This window comes from Schistocerca serialis, chromosome 2 (genome assembly GCF_023864345.2).
Source record: "Schistocerca serialis cubense isolate TAMUIC-IGC-003099 chromosome 2, iqSchSeri2.2, whole genome shotgun sequence".
NCBI lineage: Eukaryota > Metazoa > Arthropoda > Insecta > Orthoptera > Acrididae > Schistocerca > Schistocerca serialis.
Window position 1 is genome coordinate 651,136,004 of NC_064639.1, and position 20,823 is coordinate 651,156,826.

At 42.0% G+C, this 20,823-nt stretch overlaps 1 protein-coding gene across 4 annotated transcripts in view; it reads left to right on the forward strand.

Moving 5' to 3' along the window:
• The window catches only part of LOC126457732 (pleckstrin homology-like domain family B member 1), a 1,069,305-nt gene that overhangs the window by 274,518 nt on the left and 773,964 nt on the right, over window positions 1-20,823 (forward strand). For all 4 annotated transcript variants that reach the window (XM_050094273.1, XM_050094272.1, XM_050094274.1 and 1 more), the window contains one exon: window positions 18,919-18,971. The gene's annotated coding sequence lies outside the window, so the exon portion shown is untranslated. The remainder of the gene's footprint in view (window positions 1-18,918; window positions 18,972-20,823) is intronic.

Below are 20,823 nucleotides of genomic sequence, written 5' to 3' on the forward strand. Positions count from 1 at the left end.
TTAGGGTGTGGTCCCCTTATTGTTCTTAAGAAAAAACTCAATGCGGAAGGATATTAACATATTTTCCGGTATTGTATACTACATAGCATGGAGGAACAGTTCAGAGACGACTATGGATTGAATCAGCATGACATTGCAGCCTGTCGTAAAACAGCGTCCGTTAGGCAATGGTTTGTGGGCAAGAATGTTTTTGAAATGGACTGGTCTACCCGGAGTCCCTTCTTGAACCCAATGGAACACCTTTGGGATTGTGTAGAACGTCGGTTTCGTTCCAGACTCCAGCGTCCAACAACAGTACATTCTCTGGTTTCGTCTCTTGAGGCAGAATGGGATGCCATTCCTCCAGACTGACACCTCATTGAAAGTGTCATCAACACAAAGCCATTACAAAGGCGAAGGGTGGAGGCACACCATGTTAATGTCCACTAATAGGTGCCCGGACACTTTCGATCAGATGACCTTAGAGCGATATATTTTAAAATACTGTTCCAATGTTTAGGACCCCAATCAAATTTGCGTGAAATCAGAGGACGAATGAATTTAGAGAAGAGTTTCTAGGACGTCTTCCACAAATCATGTAATCAATAAAGTTGCCGTTTAGCTACATAATAACAATACTCTCCTGTTTCGAAAAATGCGTTTCATTTGCCGCAAGTAGTACCGCAGTAGTCATGTATCCTCATGTTATTTATTCTTAAGAAATAGCACTGAGTAACAAAGCCACACTTAACACATGCTACCAAGGTTTAAGTAATTGCATGTTGAATGGAAAGAATTGTTCAGGAGAAATTCTATTCCATTAGATTTAAAATCTACTTCGCTTCTCGTCTGATTTTTATGTTACAGGGAAAATGAACATTGTGGCTACATACCGAACCCCTTTTTCCAGCTTCGAACAGCTTCAGATGTTACGAAGGTCATTTTTGCTTCCACTTTTGTAACAGAATATGCTGCTATTATTTTGAAATTTCGATGGATTTCTGATGACAAATTTCATCAGCCAGTTAGAAAACCTAACGGCTTGTAGAAGGTCACAAGATAACTGTGGCTGAATACCAAACAGGAAAAGGGGGAGGGCCGGCCGAAGTGGCCGTGCGGTTAAAGGCGCTGCAGTCTGGAACCACAAGACCGATACGGTCGCAGGTTCGAATCCTGCCTCGGGCATGGACGTTTGTGATGTCCTTAGGTTAGTTAGGTTTAACTAGTTCTAAGTTCTAGGGGACTAATAACCTCAGCAGTTGAGTCCCATAGTGCTCAGAGCCATTTTTGAAAAGGGGGAGGGAGGGGGGGGGGGGGGGCTTGGCACGCAGGGTGATACGTGGGTAGTACATGTCTAGAGCGCCATCTGGGCGTTGGTGTATTCGTGTAGCAATAATGCTACATATGTGGCCTGTTCCCTGACAGCAGCAGTACAGCTGCTTCCTTGTAGGAAATTTTGGAAATTTGTAGTACGGTCTTATGCGACCAAACTGTTGAGGTCATCAGTTCCTAAGCCTACACAGAACTTAAACTAACTTACGCTATGAACAACAACAACAATCAACAAAACACACACACACACACACACACACACACACACACACACACACACACGAAGGAAGACTCGAACCTCCGACGGGGCAGCTTCCTTGTAGCAAGCGTTGCTAGTAGTACGCCATGTTTACATCCATACACTGAAGAGCCAAAGAAACTGGTACACCTGCCTAATATCGTGTAGGGCGCTCGCGAGCACACACAAGTGCGACAACACGACGTGATATGGACTCGATTAATGTCTGAAGTAGTGCTGAAGAGAATTGACACCATGAATGCTGTGAGGCTATCCATAAATCCATAAAAGTAAGAGATCTTCTGAACAGCACGTTACAAGGCATCCCAGATATGCTCCATAATATCTGGGGAGTCTGGTGGCCAGCGGAAGTGTTTAAACTCAGAAGAATGTTCTTAGAGCCACTCTGTACCAATTCCGGAAGTGTGGAGTGTTGCATTGTCGATTGCCGAAGTCCGTCGGAATGTGAAATGGATATGAATGGATGCAGGTGACCAGACACGATGCTTACATACGTGTAACCTGTCAGAATAGTATCTATATGTATCAAGGGTCCCATATTACTCCAACTGCGCACGCCCCACACTATTACAGAGCCTCCACCAGATTGAACAGTCCCCTGCTGACATGAAGAGTCCATGGATTCATGAGGCTGTCTCCATACCCGTACAAATTTATCCGCTAGATTCAATTTTAAACAAGTCTCGTCCAACCAGACAACATGTTCCCAGCCAACAACAGCCTAATGTCAGTGTTGACGCTCCCAGGCATGGTGTAAAGCTTTGTGTCGTGCAGTCAGCAAGGTTACACGAGTGGGCCTACGGCTCCGAAAACCCATATCGATGGCGTTTCGTTGAATGGTTCACACGCTGACACTTGTTGAAGGCCCAGCATTGAAATCTGCAGTAATTTGTGGAAGTGTTGCATTTCTATCACGTGAAGGATTCTCTTCAATCGTCGTTTATCCCGTTCGTGCGGGATCTTTTTCCGGCCGCAGCGATGTCGGAGATCTGATGTTTTATCGGATTCCTTATATTCACAGTACACTCGTGAAATGGTCGTAAGGGGAAATCCCCACTTCATTACCACGTCGGAGATGCTGTGACCCATCGCTCGTGCGTCGACTATAACACCAAGTTGAAACTCAATTAAATCTTCATAGCCTGCCATTGTAGCAGCAGTAACAGATCTAACAACTGTGCCAGATACTTGTCATCTCATATAGTCATAGCTGACTGCTGTGCCGTATTCTGCCTGTTCACGTATCTCTGTATTTGAATACGCATGCCTATACGTTTCTCTGGCGCTTCGGTGTACAAGGCCGACTTTGTAAATTATGTAACCATGATGATATACTTAAGTGTGTACATGAAAACAAGAGTTACTCAGCTCAACAGATTATGACGAAGTGTAATGTCCGGTAGCTTTTACTCATTGAATTAAGTAACAATTTTGATCGATCTGAAGATGGCTCGTCAGTGACCTTAAAGTAGTAATCAGTTGACGGGACGTTCAAGTCTCATCTTCCTTCATTTGTACACTAGTAATCAGTAAACGAATTATATCGATTTTGACCTAGTATTTTTAACTACACACTTAAATGTAAGTATATACACTACTGGCCATTAAAATTGATACACCACGAAGATGACGTGCTACAGACGCGAAATTTAACCGACAGGAAGAAGATGCTGTGATACGCTAATGATTAGCTTTTCAGAGCATTCACACAAGGTTGGCGCCGGTGGCGACACCTACAACGTGCTGACACACACATTAATGCCCGAGGCAGGACTGGAATCTGCGACCGTAGCGGTCGCGCGGTTCCGGACTTTAGCGCCTAGAACCGCTTGGCCACGCCGGCCGGCGTGGCAAGTGAATTAATAATCTACGAGAAAAAATAGTGTTTGACGTGTGGGAGTTTGAGTGGGTCGGGAATGCGTACTCGGGTAGCCTGAGTGTTAGGGCGGCCTCTCACTACATGCTGAAAATTCGGGTTCGAGTCCGTTCCGCATAAATTTTCATATCTCGCTGTAGGTAGTACAGCTATACCCATTACCGTCAAGTTGAATTTAAAGAATAAATATTAATACCGATATCTCTCTAATGCTGTTTCACGCCGAAACCACGCTTGTTTAACTGAAGACCGTCTCAGGACGTTTGTGGTGGGATGGCGACTGTAGCCGTTAGAGCTGAGTGGCACAGAGAGAGCTGTGCTGGGGCGGACTAACCGTGCTGACAGCAGCGACAGATAAGCAGGCGCAACAGCGGCGCGTGGGATCGAAGACCCCAGAGGCGAGCACCAGCAGCCAGCAGCCGCCACCGAGCACCACTTGCCGCGTGCCGCCCACTCAAGGGCTTCCGCTGCTCCACGCACGCCACGCCACGCCTGTTCAGCCGATACGGCGCTGACAGGAGCACGCCGGCCACTTGCTGCCGCTCTGCAGCGACAAGGCAGCAGGAGGCTGCTACGTTGACTCATCTAACCTTTTATTTAACCTATAATATTTCTTTCACTTTTCTGAAGAGATGGGGACCTCAGATGTTACACTACTCATGCGCAGAATAACTATTCACTTCATTTTGAACTTGATGATTATCATTTATTCCGAGCCATTGTGAAGCTTCGATGACTTCGCCATGGACCTAAGATATTAATGTGAAATCAGTACAGTCTTGTGTACGGGGTGTACCAGGAGGAATGGTCAATATTCAGGGATGATGTAGGAACGACCACTCAGAGTAAAAAGTCTAGTTAACATGAGCTCTGAAACGCATACCTTAAAAGCTGTCATCACTTGTTCGTCTTCGATACTGTGAAACCCATCTCATCTATTTAGTTCAGTGATCCAACCCTACTTCCAACGACTATTCAGGAATCGGCCCCACGCGACCCAGCCACTTGGTATACGTGCTATGGCCTGCCTCAAGGATCTGGATCTCACGGGCATGAAAATACACACCCAGGGATGGAACGTACTGCCGCCTTGGTGTCTTCGGAGGCCCAAAGTGATTTTAAACTTGCCGCAATACCTGAAAAATTGTACTCCAGATATGGTTTTTACAACTTTGTTTTCGCCTATTTTAAGTATGTACCATCGTTTTATCGTTATTTATATAGATGGATCCCAGCAGGGGAATGCTCTCGGTTCTTCTGTGGTTTTCCCTGATAGGGTTTTTAAAGTGCATCTTCAAGAGCAAATTACAAATTATGATGCGGATTTATATGGCCTTCCAATGGCACTGGAGAGGGTTCACAGACATCGCTGCACTAGTTGTCTTGTCTGTTCCGACTCTCTTAGTGCACTGCAAGCGTTTCACCAAATGTATCCGGTAGACCCGCTGATTCAGCTCATCCATGACTGCTTACAGTGGCTCCATCGCTGTGGCAAGGAGGTGAATCTTTTGCTGGGTACCTGGAAACTTTGGGATACAGGCTAACGACATGGCTGATACAGCTGCCTAGGAAGCATGTTGGGATGGTGCTGTCCATCAATGTCCCATCCCGTTGCATGCCATTATCTCATTTTCTGACAGATGCATCATGCGTCAGTGGGAGACTGAATGGTTGCAGGTGTCGGACAACAAACTGCGGTCACTCAAACCGACCACAAAAGCTTGGCGGACTTCGTGTCGGCCTCGCCGCTGGGAGGAGGTTTTGCTTACCATACTGCGCATCGGGCATAGCCCTTTCACCCACAGCTTCCTCCTCCGGGGGGAGGATCCACCTTTCTGTGAAGTTTGTGGCGTGCCGCTTTCAGTTCAGCATATTGTGGCTACGTGTGTCCTGTATACTGATATCAGGGTAGCCCTTGGTCTCGCTGGAGATCTGCCCACCGTCCTCGCAGATACCGATACCAGTGTTAACAGAGTGGTGAAATTTTGTGAACTATCAGGCCTCCTCCCTAAACTGGTGAGGAAGGGCGGCAGATTTTAGTACGTTATAAACTGCTCTGCATGTGGGGACAGCCTTCGTCCCCACCCATGAGATTTCCTGTTGATTTTGCGTCAGGGCGCTGATGACCGTGATGTCGAGCGCCCCCTCTACCCAACTCATCATCATCATCATCACCACCCATCTCTTCTACGGAACAAGTGCTCATAGCTCTTAGGATTTGAATCATGGAGCCCGTGCTTACTAGACTTTCCTACATCGAATGATCTTTCCTGTAATAACCTGAATATTGACCATTGCTCCGTGGAATACGGATTAAGAATGATGTGCACGTGTTGTTACCCTTCCGGATAGCAGTACGTGTTAAAGCGCCGCTTCCTTTACAGAAGGTAGCTCAGCAGACGAAAAATCTACAGATTGAATTCCTGTGAAACACGAAATTTCACTGCTTGAAAATAACTGGCTTGGCTTCCTGTCTGCATGACCATAGAAGTTTGAAATATCTTAAATATACAAGTATTATTCGTACTGGTCAATCAGCCTTCATGAAGTCAATGACAAGCAGCTTCTAAGTAATTATAACAATTCTTAATTATCTCGGTGAGATAGTGCCTTAGGAGATATCGCCCAAGCATGTTATTTGCGTTCATACAATAATACCCTCTCGCACCTCCACTATCATACTAAGGGTATTGGTAGTACAAAGCAAAAGAACATGACACAATAGTTGAAAAAAATGAGTGATGATTCTCACTTAAAGAAATTTTCATCAATACGTGCGTCTTAACAGATTGTGGCTAGGAGGAGGAAAGGTAAAGAAGGAAGCGACGCGTGGAAATATGTCAGACAAAAGACGGATATTGCTTTAGAAAGATATCTTGGTTACTAAACATATTTGTTTTATTATAATTCCAGTCTTCGATCGCAATGTTTATTTGTAAGCAGGTAATAAATTTCGGTCGGTAAATATGGTTCACCAAACCGAAATGGTTAATGATTTTGACTGCATCACATTAATGCCGTGATAGATGTAATGAAAAACGTTTCTACTCAGGTCTGAAGACAGTCACTACTGACCGAAATTAATTACCCAATTACAAATAAACGTTGTGACCCAAGACTGGGATTATAATAAAGCTAATATTTCCATACATCGCTGAAAACTTTTTCGTAACTATGTCACATCTTGTAAACTGAACATATTCCTGCAAGATTTAAGCATTATGACTTTGTTTCGCACATTAGTCCTTTCTTGACCGCAAATAATACCCTTCATAGTCAGACTGTTACATTTGCTCTTAAGAAAGTGGGTTCACTAAAATACGAAAGAGAGAGAAAAATACTATTATGTGATGAATTCCTCTCGGGTTATGAGCCGAGTGGTGGCGTCGTCTTGTCGCAACGTTTCAACGAGATTCGTACCCATCATGTTCTGACGAAGTCGGAAGGTGATCGGTACGAAACTAATTGAAATGTTGCGACAAGACGACGCCATCACTCGGCTCATAACCCAAGAATAATTCATCGATGAAATACACCGAGAGAAAAAAAAGACTGCAATTGCATGTACTATTATGTGGTTATGGGATGGGCAGTTGCACCAGGCCAGATGGAATATGCCTGACTGGTTAACCATGAGGACTGGTCTGCCGTCCCACGTGGATGTGGTTTTTAGGCGGTTTCCCACATCTCAGTAAGTGAATACTGCGTTGGTACCTAAGTCCCGCCTCAATTACACGATTCACAAACATTTAGAAAAGCTTCTCTCAGTTTGACATGATCAGCCCAGACAGTTGGACTATACGTATTCGGTGGGGCGTGGGAGGGGAGGGGGTGTAATAGGGTTGCGACAGAAAGGGAATCCGGCCACTCTTTAAAACAAAGCATGCCAAATGCGTTAATAACCATGCCAACCCTGCTCCGACTCGGGACAGACGCACAAGAAAAAGTATTGGAAGACGACGTGGTTGCTGCCTTGAGACCGAGGACAGGTTTGACGCAACTCTCCACGCTACTCCGTCCTGCGCAAGCCTCTTCGTCTCTTTATTACTGCATCCGACATCCATTTGAACTTACTTTTCATATTCATTTCTTGGCATCGATCTACTATTTCTACCACCTACACGTGCCTCCTACATTGCATAAAAACATAAAATCAATCTAGACATAAAGTCACGGTGCTTTGTAACGTTAGGTATTAAAAGTGGAAACACGACAGAAACGTTTTGATGTCTTAGATACTAATTAATAGCACTAAAAATAAAAGATGGAAAATAAAAATGGGGAGGAGAAGAGTAGAGTAACGACGGAGTCGGTAACTAACTAGGAGCGTAATGGATGATCGTGCACAATTAATGTCACTGAAAATGATAGCCACAGACGAGGGCTTAGTGAGATTTGTAATGTTTAATACATTTAACCGTTGCTGAGGGATGCAGTCACATCATAAAACCTACTCAGTGGTGGTAAATGAGACATGTGGCGGTGTATAAAGTGATAGTCAAAACAGCACCACCCGACATATTTATCGGAGATAAACTGAATATGTCTACCGCAAATAACGGAGTGAGTCTATTGTAACTGGTGCAGTGTCTGAAACATCCGCTGTAAGTCAAAACAAGCCGATTTTAAAACGGATGGAACTCGTAGATCCACAGACGAATACACGGCCTCACGGAACTGCTCTAATTTTTAAACTATTGTGGATGGTTGAGTTTCTAACAAAGCATGGCGCATTTAAAATTATTCACAATGTCATACTTTCAAGAATCTGATGTTTTTGTAGACGCAGCATGTTCCCATACAAAAGAGATCTAAAATTTGGAATTATGAGGAAAAGCTGACAGGGCATTTAATTCTTTTGCTCCTTTCGTTGAGTGTTCCCCTCTTGCATTCGGCGCAGTACTGTAGTGCCCTTTCAAGAACAAATTTGTGACCGAGCGAGGTGGCGCAGTGGTTAGCACACTGGACTCGCATTCGGGAGGACGACGGTTCAATCCCGTCTCCAGCCATCCTGATTTAGGTTTTCCGTGATTTCCCTAAATCGTTTCAGGCAAATTCCGGGATGGTTCCTTTGAAAGGGCACGGCCGATTTCCTTCCCCATCCTTCCCTAACCCGAGCTTGCGCTCCGTCTCTAATGACCTCGTTGTCGACGCGACGTTAAAACAACACTAACCTAACCTAACAAATTTGTGCACGTTCGTAAAACTGTCAGGGTTATTGCGTACCGTTTGTAAGGAAACCTTTACACGTGCAGCTGTACTGTTGGCTTTCCTTCTGTATTCCGAGTAAACCAGTAGAATATGTAATTTATTTTTCTTTTCGAAAAATATTTTTCTTCTTCAAACTAACCGACCTTTTACGAAAGTGAACTACATAGGCAAACAAAGCTTAATTTCGTATATGTCCCTTTTATACCTGTATCGTGGAATAGGCAACACTGCGTTTCCTACTTACATGATGCCGAGAATTTAGTCATTAGTGTATGAAACAACGAACTACTGATATGACATGAGAGAGTTCGATAACCACAAAACAGAAATTCTAAGTTCTGCATACGCTAATTCCTTCGAAATTGCTTACCGGACTTCGAAGAGTAATATGCTGTTCAATTCCTTTCTTTTAGATGTAAGATACAAGCACCAGAAATGACTGTAGTCCCATTCGAAGAAAACAAAAATGTTGGTAACCATCTGACTGTCATGGGTATGACGACACAATGTCGTTCAGTAAGAACTTTCCCAAAATTGATCTACATTGGTAAGGGCTGTGCAGGCGTGTGCTGCTATGTCGCGTCAAGCTCGCTCAGTGAAGGAGACCCGCCAAAGCTGGACGTCACAGCAACCTCTCCTATTCATTCCTCACATTACTTTCCCAGAATCTTCCCGATAAATCGGTCTTCCGTTCGTTATTCCTAATACTGATTTCATGTGTTCTACTCATTTAACATCGCCTTACAGTAGTGGATATAAGATGAACATCAATAGAAGCAAAACGAGGATAATGGAATGCAGTCGAATTAAATCGGGTGATGCTCCGGGAATTAGATTAGGAAATGAGACGCTTAAAGTAGTAAATAAGGTTTGCTATTTGGGGAGCAAAATAACTGATGGTGGTCGAAGTAGAGAGGATATGCCGACCGCGGTGGTCTAGCGGTTCTAGGCGCTCAGTCCGGAACCGCGTGACTGCTACGGTCGCAGGTTCGAATCCTGCCTCGGGCATCGATGTGTGTGATGTCCTTAGGTTAGTTAGGTTTAAGTAGTTCGAAGTTCTAGGGGACTGATGACCACAGATGTTAAGTCCCATAGTGCTCAGAGTCATTTGAACCATTTTTAGATAGGATATAAAATGTAGACTGACAATGGCAAGGAAAGCGTTTCTGAAGAAGAGAAATTTGTTAACATCGAGTATTGATTTAAATGTCAGCATGTCGTTTCTGAAAGTATTCGTATGTAGTGTAGCCATGTATGGAAATGAAACGTCGACGATAAATAGTTTAGACAAGAAGAGAATAGAAGCTTTCGAAATGTGGTACTACAGAAGAATGCTGAAGATTAGATGGGTGGATCACATAACTAATGAGGAGGTATTGAATAGAATTGGAGAGAAGAGAAATTTGTGGCGCAACTTGACTAGGGGAAGGGATCGGTTGGTGGGTCATATTGAGGCATCAAGGGATCACCAATTTAGTATTGGAGGGCAGCGTGGAGGATAAAAATCGTAGAGGGAGACCAAGAGATGAATACACTAAACAGATTCAGAAGGACGTAGGTTGCAGTAGGTACTGAGAGATGAAGAAGCTAGCACAGGATAGAGTAGCATGGAGAACTGCATCAAACCAGTCTCAGGACTGAAGACAACAACAACAGTATTGGTGGCTTCAAAAGTTAACTACTCCCGCATTGACAACAGTATAGAAAGTCAAGTTTTTGTCGCTGACTCACTCTAATTAATTGTCCCAATATAATAAAAACATTACAAAGTGGCTACTTCCTTCGGAATAGTAACTGCGTTGTGTTGGCTATAAGTCTCCTTCGTAATGTGGCTTTTATTCCCGCCACATCGGCCAAAGGTTCTAGAAAAAGGTCTAATTCCGCAGCATCAATACGTAAACTCCACAGGAATTAAACTTCCATGATCGTACCATCATCATGAGGATTATTATTTCTTTAACATTAACCAACTGCAGACTTTACACAGCAGCCTACGGTGGAGTAAATAAAATTCGGTGTAATAGGCAGTCATAAGGGGACAACGCATGCAACTAAAGCAATTCACCTGACGCACGTAATGAAACCAGTAAAAATGTGTGATGAAGTATATTACATTTTCTTCATACACAGAGCTGATAATGGTAGAAATAGTGCAAGGAGTAAACATACTTGTCATTTTAAATTGGTGTGTGTGTTCGGTTTTTAACATCGTTTCGGTTACAGTGGTCGCAACCATTGCAAGTGGTGGCGAAGGGACCAATGTTATTCCGCAGTGCTCCGTGATGCAATCGGTCCCAATGGAGCATGGAAGATGTCCTTTGATAATTCCACTCGCTTTTCAGTATGTACCTACTTTCGGCCTACGTGTGCAAAATTTTGAAAAAAATATTCACTTGATCCATAAAAAAAATAGACTGTTCTCGTCAGTGAGTAGTTTGTTCGTGATGACGACAGCGATAACATGGAAGGTCATGAATATTATGCAGCTGATGCCTTGAATTCAAGAATATTTTACCTAGGATGTCGTCGTGAAAGATTAAAAAGGATATCTGTAGTTTAGGAGTATTCAATTTAAGAGAACAGTGTCTGTTTCCAGAATAATTTATTCACTCTGCAGTGGGAGGGTGCGCTGATGTATTGGAGGATGTAGAGCTGTGAGGACGGGTTGTGGATCGTGCTTGGATAGTTCAGTCGGTAGAGCATTTTTCCGTAGAAAACAAAGGTCCCAGGTTTCAATCCCGACCCGATACACAGTTCTATTCTGTCAGAAAGCTTAAGTATGTTTGTTGTTTCCAAGTAGTTTGCTGCAGTTCGGCGGTTAGCAATAGTTGGATACAATGATGTTGATTGTGAGATGTTACGAAAAGTGGTTGATCTATTTCAGACTTTGGAGAACGAGCGTTGTCACTGGTAAATTATTCCCTGACAGATCAGAATTCAGAGGCTTAACTGTTGCAGTGAACTACTTACTGACTACAGAAATTGTTGACAGTTGTACTTGCACTATTCGTTAGTAATTGACTAAAATAAACTCAAAAAACACATGCAAATTAGGTCGTAGGACAAATATAGCGCCTCAAAGAAAACTGAGAAGAACTATAACAGTAAAGTAATTTGGGTTGTGCAAATAATAGTGGCATGTAAGAGGATCTCCATCCGTTACTGTGAGTTTCAAGTCAGTCAGCAGTGCGTGTCGTGTTAGTGTTCGGTATTTCCAGGCATGGAAACGCTAAAAATTCATAAAATTTGAAACTTTTATGGTAAAGCAGCGTAAGTTTCAGTATCTTTCAGTCATGAAAACTGCTTTATAAAGGATAGCGTATAACTAGTGGTGGAACAAGTGCACAGCATTTTAAAAGACGATTATATCTAGAAATGCACATGAAACAATTTAAATCATTTAAGCAACTACATTCACTTAATAAAAGCGAGACTTCTGGTCCAGACTGTATACCAACTAGGTTCCTTTCAGAGGATGGTGATACAATAGCTCCAAACTTAAGAATCATATACCACCGCTCGCTCGACGAAAGATCTGTACCCAGAGATTAGAAAGCCGCACAGATCACACCAATATTCAAGACAGGTAGTAAGAGTAATCCACTAAACTACAGGCCCATATAATTAATGTCGACATGCAGAAGGATTCTGGAATATATATTGTGTTCTAGCATTAAGAATTACCTCGAAGAGAACAGTTTGTTGACACACAGTCAACACGATTTAGAGAACATCGTTCTTGTGAAACACAAATAGTCTTCCCACACACGAAGTGTAGAGTGCTATTGATGAGGGATTTCAAATTGATTTTGTAATTCTAGATTTCCAGAAGCCGTATGGCACTGTACCACACAAGCGGCTTGTAGTGAAAAGGCGTGGTTATGGAATATCGTCTCAGTTTTCGTAGTGACTGATGCAAAATCATCGAGTATAACAAAAGTGATTTCCGGCGTTCCCCAAGGTAGTGTTGTAGGCCTTCTGCTGTTCCTTATCTAGATAAACGATTTAGGAGAGAATCTGAGCAGCCGTCTGAGGTTGCTTGCAGATTATGCTGTCGTTTATCGTCTAGTAACGTCATCAGAAGATCAAATCAAATTGCAAAACGATTTAGAAAAGATATCTGTATGGTGCGAAAATTTGCAATAGATCCTAAACAATGAAAAATGCTAAACGGAAATGAGATATCTGTATAGGAAAGATATCTGTATGGTGCGAAACTTGGCAATTTATCCGAAATAATGGAAAGTGCTAAAAAGAAACGAGTCCTAAAAGGAATCCATTAAAGTTCGGTTACACGATAATCAGTCAAACCTAAAGGCTATAAATTCAACTAAATACCTAGGAATTGCTATTATGAACAACTTAAATAAGAAAGAACACACAGAAAATGTTGTGGGGAAGGCAAACCAAAGACTCCATTTTATTGGCAGAACATTTAGAAAACGTAACAGATCTAGTAGGGAGACTGCCTATACTACGCTTGTCTGTCCTCTTTTGGAGTACTGCTGCGCGGTCTGGGATCCTTACCAGATAAGACGCACATCGAGAAAGTTCAAAGAAAAGAGGCACGTTTTGTGCTATCGTGAAATAGGAGAGAGAGTGTCACTGACATGATACGGGTTTTGGGTTGAGCTTCACTTAAAAAGAGGCGTTTTACGTTGAGGCGAAATCTTCTCACGAAATTTCAATCACCAACTTTCTCCTCCGAGTGGGAAGATATTTTGTTGATGCCGATCTACATAAAAAAATAAGGGAAATCAGAGCTCGCATGGAGAGGTACAGGTGTTCGGTTTCTCCGCGGGCTGTTTGAATTGGAATAGTAGAGGATAATTGTGAAGATGAACCATCTGCCAGACGCTTAAGTGTGATTTGCAGAATATCGCTGTAGATGTATATTGTGAGACTGTTTGTATTAAACAATATTCAACCTATAACGATGTTTCCTTACACACTCCGTGACTTCCGTGAACGGCAATACGTATTATATTGAGGTTCAAACAATAATTTACATCTACTCAAGTTTATTGTATAAATATTACATCGGAAACGTTTAACATACAGGACTTTCATTTATTACACTACGACAATATATAAAGCGATAATTTTTTTAAAGAATAAATACCACTGTGTAATAGTGGATACGTTTTAATGGTGGAACAGTATTCTGACACTAACATTTATTGCAGAGGTTAGAGCTTCCTGGAGGCGTGGTGGAAATCACAAAGCTCAGGTTAACCCAATACTTTAAATTTCAACAATATCACCCAGTGCATGCGAATAATAATAAATTACAAGGTACTATGTATTACACAGTTACGGTTATAACAGTAAGCAGATCATATGCTAGCGCATTTGTGATTGTGTTACTTTGAAAATAAGTTATCTACAATGACGTTTAGCACTATTAAAGCACACCAATGAGAAATAGAGTGTCAAAAATACTGAAAAAAGACCTAAGAATCACGAAAGTGGCGTGGAATAGCATTAGTTAATTGCCGGCCGGAGTGGCCGAGCGGATCTAGGCGCTACAGTTTGGAACCGCGCGACCGCTGCGGTCGCAGGTTCGAATCCTGCCTTGGGCATGGATGTGTGTGATGTCCTTCGGTTAGTTTCCTAAGTTCTAGGCGACTGATGACCTCACATGTTAAGTCCCATAGTGCTCAGAGCCATTTGTACCATTAGTTAATTTTTAAACCAGTAAATAAAACAAATATGTTAAAATATTTCAGGAAACAAATTCCGTTTCCAATTACTGTAGTTTTATCCATCTGTTGGATTCTGGTGTGACTCGGAGCTTAGTTCTGTTATTGTTGTTGTTCTTGTGGTCTTCAGTCCTGAGACTGGTTTGATGCAGCTCTCCATGCTACTCTATCCTGTGCAAGCTTCATCATCTCCCAGTACCTACTGCGACCTACGTCCTTCTGAATCTGCTTAGTGTATTCATCTCTTGGTCTCCCTCTAACATTTTTACCCTCCACGCTGCCCTCCAATGCTAAATTTGTCATCCCTTGATGCCTCAAAACGTGCCCTACCAACCGATCCCTTCTTCTAGTCAAGTTGTGCCACAAACTTCTCTTCTCCCCAATCCTATTCAATACTTCCTCATTAGTTACGTGATCTACCCACCTTATCTTCAGCATTCTTCTGTAGCACCACAGTTCGAAAGCTTCTATTCTCTTCTTGTCCAAACTGGTTATCGTCCATGTTTCACGACCATACATGGCTACACTCCATACAAATACTTTCAGAAACGACTTCCTGACACTTAAATCTATACTCGATGTTAAAAAATTTCTCTTCTTCAGAAACGATTTCCTTGCCATTGCCAGTCTACATTTTATATCCTCTCTACATCGACCATCATTAGTTGTTTTACTCCCTAAATAGCAAAACTCCTTTACTACTTTAAGTGTCTCATTTCCTAATCTAATCCCCTCAGCATCACCCGATTTAATTTGACTACATTCCATTATCCTCGTTTTGCTTTTGTTGATGTTCATCTTATATCCTCCTTTCAAGACACTGTCCATTCCGTTCAACTGCTCTTCCAAGTCCTTTGCTGTCTCTGACAGAATTACAATGTCATCGGCAAACCTCAAAGTTTTTACTTCTTCTCCATGAATTTTAATACCTACTCCGAATTTTTCTTTTGTTTCCTTTACTGCTTGCGCAATATACAGATTGAATAACATCGGGGAGAGGCTACAACCGTGTCTCACTCCTTTCCCAACCACTGCTTCCCTTTCATGCCCCTCGACTCTTATAAATGCCATCTGGTTTCTGTACAAATTGTAAATAGCCTTTCGCTCCCTGTATTTTACCCCTGCCACCTTCATAATTTGAAAGAGATTATTCCAGTCAACATTGTCAAAAGCTTTCTCTAAGTCTACAAATGCTAGAAACGTAGGTTTGCCTTTTCTTAATCCTTCTTCTAAGATAAGTCGTAAGGTTAGTATTGCCTCACGTGTTCCAATATTTCTACGGAATCCAAACTGATCTTCCCCGAGGTCCGCTTCTACTAGTTTTTCCATTCGTCTGTAAAGAATTCGCGTTAGTATTTTGCAGCCGTGACTTATTAAACTGATAGTTCGGTAATTTTCACATCTGTCAACATCTGCTTTCTTTGGGATTGTAATTATTATATTCTTCTTGAAGTCTGTGGGTATTTCGCCTGTTTCATACATCTTGCTCACCAGATGGTAGACTTTTGTCAGGACTGGCTCTCCCAAGGCCATCAGTAGCTCTAATGGAATGTTGTCTACTCCCGGGGCCTTGTTTCGACTCAGGTCTTTCAGTGCTCTGTCAAACTCTTCACGCAGTATCTTATCTCCCATTTCATCTTCATCTACATCCTCTTCCATTTCCATAATATTGTCCTCAAGTACATCGCCCTTGTATAAACCCTCTATATACTCCTTCCACCTTTCTGCCTTCCCTTCTTTGCTTAGAACTAGGTTGCCATCTGAGCTCTTGATATTCATACAAGTGGTTCTCTTCTCTCCAAAAGTCTCTTTAATTTTCCTGTAGGCAGTATCTATCTTACCCCTAGTGAGACAAGCCTCTACATCCGTACATTTGTCCTCTATCCATCCCTGCTTAGCCATTTTGCGCTTCCTGTCGATATCATTTTTGAGACGTTTGTATTCCTTTTTGCCTGCTTCATTTACTGCATTTTTATATTTTCTCCTTTTATCAATTAAATTCAATATTTCTTCTGTTACCCAAGGATTTCTATTAGCCCTCGTCTTTTTACCGACTTGATCTTCTGCTGCCTTCACTACTTCATCCCTCAGAGCTACCCATTCTTCTTCTACTGTAGTTCTTTCCCCCATTCCTGTCAATTGTTCCATTATGCTCTCCCTGAAACTCTCTACAACCTCTGGTTCTTTCAGTTTATCCAGGTCCCATCTCCTTAAATTCCCACCTTTTTGCAGTTTCTTCAGTTTCTTTCTGCAGTTCATAACCAATATATTGTGGTCAGAATCCACATCTGCCCCTGGAAATGTCTTAAAATTTAAAACCTGGTTCCTAAATCTCTGTCTTACCATTATATGGTCTTACCATTATATGGTCTTACCATTATATGGTCTTACCATTATATGGTCTTACCATTATATGGTCTTACCATTATATGGTCTTACCATTATATGGTCTTACCATTATATGGTCTTACCATTATATGGTCTTACCATTATATGGTCTTACCATTATATAGTCTTACCATTATATAGTCTTACCATTATATAATCTATCTGATACCTTTTAGTATCTCCAGGATTCTTCCAGGTATACAACCTTCTTTTATGATTCTGTTATTAAGGACTAGTATTTTGTATTCATGTATTCATTTTGTTGTGTTTCTAGCAAACAGTCACTGCATATAATTTTGCGTTTATTACGAACTGAATAGAATAATTACAGAGAGAAATCATGAAAGCCTAACACAAATCTTTATTTTTAGAATCCTTAGTTGATACAAGTCTGCTGTAACGAAAAATTCCACAAACACACTCATCAGTTTTATACACACAAGATTTTTCTCAGTGGTAATGTTGGAGGAAAGAGAAATGTTAAGTTTTTGTTTCGTTATTTAATGCTAAGTCCATTATGGTAAGTTGGACGAAAACATTGTGTTTGCAGTTTTTAAGATGCCGGAGAGAATGTTATTCAGTATTTAAGTAAATTAATGTAATTATTCGCCTCGCTGAATGTAAATTCATGCCACGAAGTCATAACGTAGTATGAATGGAAAGGCAGACCTGTGGTTAATGCGACACTGCTCAGTCGCGCCGTCCGTGACCTCTCGTCACTTATTTATTTCAGTCGATGCTGTCAGACACCTAGGGGCCTTCCGTAACGTCAGCATCAGCTACTATTGACGTGTTTGGACGACAAAAATAACTGCAGTTGAAAACTGAGTGTTCGCCATTGTGTACTCGTTTTCTATGCATGGTCGTAGTGAAATGACAATTGGTTTGTTATTTCCCCTCGAGAATGCCACATTATTATGGAGAGAAAAAAAATTCTTCTGTGAATAAATCGGTGACTCGTCGTGGAATGCATTCCATAATACTGAAGGCGTTGAGGAACCCTCCTAGTCCACACACACTCAGCCACCGACCGCATACTCTTGAAAATTTATTTGAGCTGGGTGAAAGCCGCGCAAATGTCGCTGAATGATGTTCCATCAGACCTGCGCAATAGATTGACAGAAGGGAGGATAGGAGATGAGGTGGATTACACATTTTTTTTAAATTTTGAAATTATTGAAGAAAGAAACAGGTCAATCCCCCGTTTCGGGAAAGACTTAAGGCAACAGAGAGGATCGGCGATCCCTGTGATCATAAGGCAGTTCTGATTTACCAGAATCGTCAGTTACGGTTGTAGAATGCCAGCCTGCGGGAGCGAGGGGAGGCTTCTTCCCTTGCAATTCTCATTCTCCACACGACAGTCTAAGTTCTCGTTTGTTTACACCTGCGGCCGACTACAACGATAGTGTCTGTACTGTACCAGTTACCATCATCTAGCACTGACAAGATAACAGGTATGTACCTCTGTGGCCAGATTATCCGCTGTTACAAAACGTGATATTAAGCATCGGATGCCAATCAACAACGCATAGGCGCCGATGGCGGAGGCATCGGGCTGCGACAGTTTCCTCCAAATGGAGGTAGCAACGTACATCCTTGATTTACGGTGGTACGTAAAATGTATGAAACGGGAACCACGACATCGCGCTTTCAAAAATGCAATTAAATTGGCACTCTTGCGCATTCTGCGGCCAACTATTGAGCCTATGATCAATAAAACATCCGACAAGACACGTCATACGTCCACCTTGTTCTCGCTTGATCTATCTATCTATCTATCTATCTATCTATCTATCTTCCAAAACACAGCTAACTTAGTTGCTCAGGAATTTAAAAGCGAGCCGGCCGGGGTGGCCGAGAGGCTCTAGGCGCTGCAGCCTGGAACCGCGCGACCGCTACGGTCGTAGGTTCGAATCCTGCCTCGGGCATGGATGTGTGTGATGTCCTTAGGTTAGTCAGGTTTAAGTAGTTCTATGTTATAGGGGACTGATGACCTCAGATGTTAAGTCCCATAGAGCTCAGAGCCATTATGTAAAAGCGAATATGCCTTTATGCAGTAATGTAATACTTGTAGCTTCTGATGAATTAGAGATTTAATGATTAATATTTATGAACTTTAGATAACACTAAAGATAAAAATCATTGACACTCGATCGTCTTATTTGTTTCAGGCAACCTCATCTGCTGCTGATTTCAGAATACGTGTTGCTAATGTGACTGCTTGGTGAGTACTAGAATGTCATTCTCAAGTTACTAAATCAGTGTTCACAGCGAGGACTTTTTACTGGATGCGAGTTTTGCTAGGAATATGAAGGTAATGACACGTAAATATCTTACAAAGCGATATACGAACAGCTCACTGATTTAATGTTTGTGTTTTGAAGAAGTAACTCCAGTGAACAAAAGAAAAGGTTCAAATGGCTCTGAGCACCATTGGAGTTAACGTCTGAGGTCATCAGCCTCTAGAACTACTTAAACCTAACTAACCTAAGCATATCACACATATCCATGCCCGAGGCAGGATTCGAACCTGCGACCGTAGCGGTCGCGCTGTTCCAGACTGTAGAGCATAGAACCGCTAGGCCACCCCGGCCGGCTCAAAGACGGGTAGATTAACGAGTAGAGGCATTTGATATAAATTCACCGATATAACACACAAATTGTAAAAACTAAGACCATCTTTATGGCAGATACGGTGTCCAGCTCAAATCTATGACTCAGGTCTAAGGCGTTGGCCTTTACGTTGTTGATCTGTGCTTTTCGGAATCGTCATAAACCGATGAGTTTAACGGATTGAAGAAGCGATAAGACAACTGTCAAATTTCTATATACTCATACAGGGGTTAAAACCAAACCTTGTATCCTACTTATTAGTGCTATAACCGTAAAATATCCACTAGTTCTCCACTTCGGAATTATACATCGGAAATCTGACTTATTTATTTCTAGTCACGTTTCGAAAATCTGTGTCTTCATCGTCAGCGACCAATTTAAGGTATTTTACATACGTTGAAACTCGGCTTTTCTCTATGCTAATTTATTATGAGCGTTCTAATATCTCTGTTCAGGCAGCACAAAATTTAAGAGTTCATATTTCATGCTTCCTCTATGAAGCTTCGCAACTTACACACCGAGAGCTTCTTCGTGCATGAGCCCAGAGCTTCAACGTAAATTCTGGATGAATGCTAAACCCATTTTTAATGTTCATGGTAGACTGTCAAGAACTGTTTTACGCAGATGAGCTTTGTTTCATTATGTATTACATTACTGACCAATTTCGGCGTGTGAATATTTTCAAATGCAGTTGTGCGTTTAAAAACAGTCACAGGTCGAAACTGACTCCTAATGGAATACATGATATAACAACGTTCTTCCACTGTATATCAGTTAATTTCTGACAGTCTACGGCGGACATCTAAAAGGACATTACAAACCAACATATTTCGAGACAATATTCGCGGAAAAAGGGATGTCAGTTCGGTAAACTTCAAACGATTAGGTATTCCTAGCATTTTGAAGCCAAAAGCATTTCCTCTCACATGCTAATAGCAACTGGAACTCAGAAAATAAAGACCTTTTGTCCGAGCATAAGTATAATACGACACTGTCGCGACTGAATGTAAAGGCATTGCTCTTACAGAAGTATCTGAAATAAACAATTCTAAAATGAGTGGAAGCTTCTTTATCTTGTATTACGATAATGGAAAATCAAAAACTGACCACCTGAATCTACGGACCCACGTGGCACGTTTTGTTCGCTTATTCAAGCTGTTCATTGTATCTGATCATATTCACAGGATCAGATACCTTCAGTCCTCCAATCCTGTATACGCTACCGTAGAGCTGCTATTATATTCGAAGAGTGTGTTGCACGCTATTTACACCTACTGCCGCAACTGTTAAACGAACGTGCTAGACGTATTTGAGTTCCTTCAGTGTTCGAAAACAAACTTCATGGGTGTATTATGGGCTAAGACTGTGCGCACCATGATACCTGGCGCTCGTGTGCTACGTCACTGCCCGACCCACTGTGGTTCAAAAATGGTTCAAATGGCTCTGAGCACTGTGGGACTTAA